Source organism: Haliaeetus albicilla, chromosome 3 (genome assembly GCF_947461875.1).
Source record: "Haliaeetus albicilla chromosome 3, bHalAlb1.1, whole genome shotgun sequence".
Classification (NCBI taxonomy): domain Eukaryota; kingdom Metazoa; phylum Chordata; class Aves; order Accipitriformes; family Accipitridae; genus Haliaeetus; species Haliaeetus albicilla.
Window position 1 is genome coordinate 20,419,867 of NC_091485.1, and position 3,501 is coordinate 20,423,367.

Genomic DNA, 3,501 nt, shown 5'->3' on the forward strand with positions numbered 1-3,501 from the left:
TTGTGTTCTTTGTGAGGGGTTTCAATGTGTTAACTTTTTAAATGGATATTAGTTTACAGAGGCATTCAGGTTGTATCCTTCTTGTTAAAGCTGCTGTTAATTTTTGTTGTCATGGGGTAGATTTTAATGTATCTGTCCCAAAGTAGACTTACATTTTTAGGCCTGCTGGGACATGGGGTTCAAACTCCAAGAATGGTAACTTTTAAGATGATTCTATTGGGTTTGTTCCTGGGGTTGATTTTTCTGAGAGCCAAGTTGTAGGTCCTGTTTCCTCTAGGTGGAGAGATTCCTTGTTATATGTGTGCTTTTATTGCCGTTATAGTAAAGACAGATATGCATTGTAGTGTAAACTTATAATTTGTTCCCATCTCAGAAGAGTCTGATTCTCAGTATTTGACTATTTCTTGCATGGGGGGGGGGGGGGGGGGGGGGGCAGGATATAGCAAATATTCTTATGCCCCAAATCTGGGTTTTTTACATACTAGCTATAGAGGAAAGACCAAGGGTTGCCAGCTGGCGAACCATGCAAACTAGAAGTTCCATTCATAAGTGATTCCTATTATTTTCCTAAAGACAACATCCATTTCAAGCAAGAGAAGAACAATATCCTAAAGCGTATTGCCTTTTGTGTGAGTACAATGAAGGAACAGTTAAACCTTTCCAAAATTGAAACTCAGTAAGCAGTTTAGCATGTTACCAAATGTTACTAGTTATCTTCCTAAGTCTGTTTTTACCCTAAGCTGATATCTGTGTACCAGATTTAATTCTGTATTCCTAAAATTCATGGAGGATAGAGAATCAGGTGTATTGATTAAAATTACAGATATTCAAATGCAATTCTGACTTCAGGATTATTGCTGTCATTTATGTATTCATACAGTCCAGTTCTGTATCAGCCACATTAGCATTGTTTGAATGATCAAGTTTTCCAGCCTTCTTAAAGATATGCCTCTCCACAACAATTAGTACATATTATTAGCTTGTGGTTTTGCCATGTCTAATGTTTGTTCTCAATAAATAAAGCATACTGATGAGTTACAGTGTGTCTTGAACAAACAGTACAGCAGTATCCTGGTACACATGAAGCATTTGCAAGCAAAAACCCCTGAATTTATGTGGCTGTGCATGTAAACTTTGGGCATATGCAGTAGTTGTTGCAGTGCTTTCAGGCACTACTTAGTAATTCTGGATGCCACAGTATTGTGCTTATAAACGTGGCCTTGTTTTGGGGGTTAATTTAAATATGTATGCTTAGTGCTGTCTTGTCAATGCATCCTCTGTTTCTGTTTGGATGGCACGCTCTCCTGGTATTGTAATGCTGCCTTAAAGTGAGAGGATAGATACTGCTAGCATCAAAGATCAAATAGATACCTGTATGTGGGGATAAAGAAAGAAGGGCACTGCTGTTCTAGCATTGAAAATTAACCAGGCAGATTAACTTTCTATTCCTTCAGCTGGACATTGCAGAAACAACTGGTAGAGTGATTAATGTTTGGGAATGATGAATGTATGCTGTAATGGCAGAGGGGCCTTCAAAAATGTGTTGCTTGCCTTGTAGTATGTTCTTCAAGGTAAATGGATGAAGAAACCATTATGTGGTAATCTAAAGTATTTCCTTGTACTTCCTCATCTTCAGGAGGTACGTGGCTGTACTTGCGAGCCTGGTGGTGTTCTAGCAGTGGCAGGAAGCACGAGCCTTTCTATTTGTACATAAATTCCTCAGCAGCCTTTGAATTGCCTCTGCTCATGGGACACTTTGGATGATGTGTGAATTGTTTGTTAACTATACCAATGATTGTATGTCTGATTCATGATGAACAGCATGCAGGTGCAGATCTACGAGTATGTGGAATCTGAGCAAGTATTCAAATGTAATAAATACTTCCTAAAATACTGCTGCATTTTCAAGATTATCTTGAAGCAAATTCTGGTAATTAAGACTTTTTTTTAATTTTTTTTTTTTTTGTCACAGGGTTCCTAAATCACTAAAAATCCTAGGAACTGCTTTCAGGTGACATTTCTACTACTATTTTTAGTCGACACAGCGTATGTAACACATTTAGTGTTTTGGCACTTTCATGGCTAAGTATGGTAGATATCTGAACACAGTGCTTGGGCTTCCACAAACACTGTTGTAAAGACTATGCTGCTGACATTTTATTCCTTTGTCAGATGACCCTTTTTTTTTCACTTAAACTTCCACTTCAAAGTGTCTAGACTCTCACTGTTCTTTCTTAGAAACTAAAGTACTGTATCTGGTACCTATTTGTAATACTAGAGATATACAGATTGGCTAAAGTTACCTTTGTATTTTGATGGTTGATTATGTAAGAACACAAAACTAGAGTACAGACTTCATCTTTTTGATACTTCCATAGCAAAGACAAAGTATCTAAGGACTTCTTCTTGCACTGTTGTGTTCTGTATCTGTAAGTCTTAGAGTAATTGGTGACAAAGTAGACATGGGATTTTGGGGGTTTTTTTTAGTTGGACTGAATGTACCAAGAGAGAACAGTTTTTGTATATGAATAAATTTCCACATTCACTAGACTATCAGAACATAATGTTTTTATGTTCAGGTTTTATAATCTGTTTTCTCTGCTTTATGTTGGGTACAAGTGCTTTATTTTAAGTTCTGATCACCTTTATTTCTTCTTCTAGAAGTCAAACTGAGCCAGTGAGTGGAGCATCAAAAGCAGTAAAAAAACCCACAATCTCACTTTCTTCTACACACTGCACTTAATTCTAAACAATGTAGCCTCGTGTTAATTTTCCAAACTTTAACTTAATATATTTTCCAGTAAAATATAGTATATGTTGTAGATAAAATGTATTTGATTCAGCATAGTAAAAACTGAGTAATGCCATCATTTGCACAGTTCTAATGTGAATATTGGTATTTGTGACTAGTAATGCATTGTATTTCATATTAAATATGCTAGAATATTTCCTGTATGACTTTATCTGGACAACACAATGTATGATCAGTTTTAGATCATGTAGGTTCAAGGTTTGCACAATTGAACATGGTGCCATGTTCTACATCTGTCTGTCTATAGCTAGTAATATGTATGTTTGTATGGGTGGTTGTGTGCTTTTTGTTCTTGCAATAAAAAATGTTTGGAGTGTATTTTTTGCCATTTTCACATTGTATCATTTAGTTTTTGGTTTTAAATACTTTTTTCACCTAATAGTTTTTGAAAGTGTTATCCAAAACCACTGAGTAACCATTATTGTTAAACTTGGTACTGCTTCTTTTGGCTTGGTGATTCAAACAAATACCCAAACCAACATATCCCATACATTTTGAGGACAGGTCTATGCAGCTAAATGATTCCTTTTCATGTCTTTAAATACTTGGGTATTTATTCCTAAAACTTTATAACTGAAGTGATATTGTTTAGGCCCCTCTGAGTACATAAATGTCTTTTATAGATTGCTATGAATTTAAATATTGTTGCTATATGAAGTGTTATTCTAAAGTTCTGCTGCATAATAATA

At 35.6% G+C, this 3,501-nt stretch overlaps 1 long non-coding RNA gene across 1 annotated transcript; it reads left to right on the top strand.

Moving 5' to 3' along the window:
* Positions 1–435: 435 nt before the first annotated feature.
* On the top strand, positions 436–3,130 carry LOC138684570 (uncharacterized). The gene is made up of 2 exons (XR_011323818.1): positions 436–2,011; positions 2,662–3,130. It is a non-coding gene; the product is annotated as an uncharacterized lncRNA (long non-coding RNA).
* Positions 3,131–3,501: the final 371 nt, after the last annotated feature.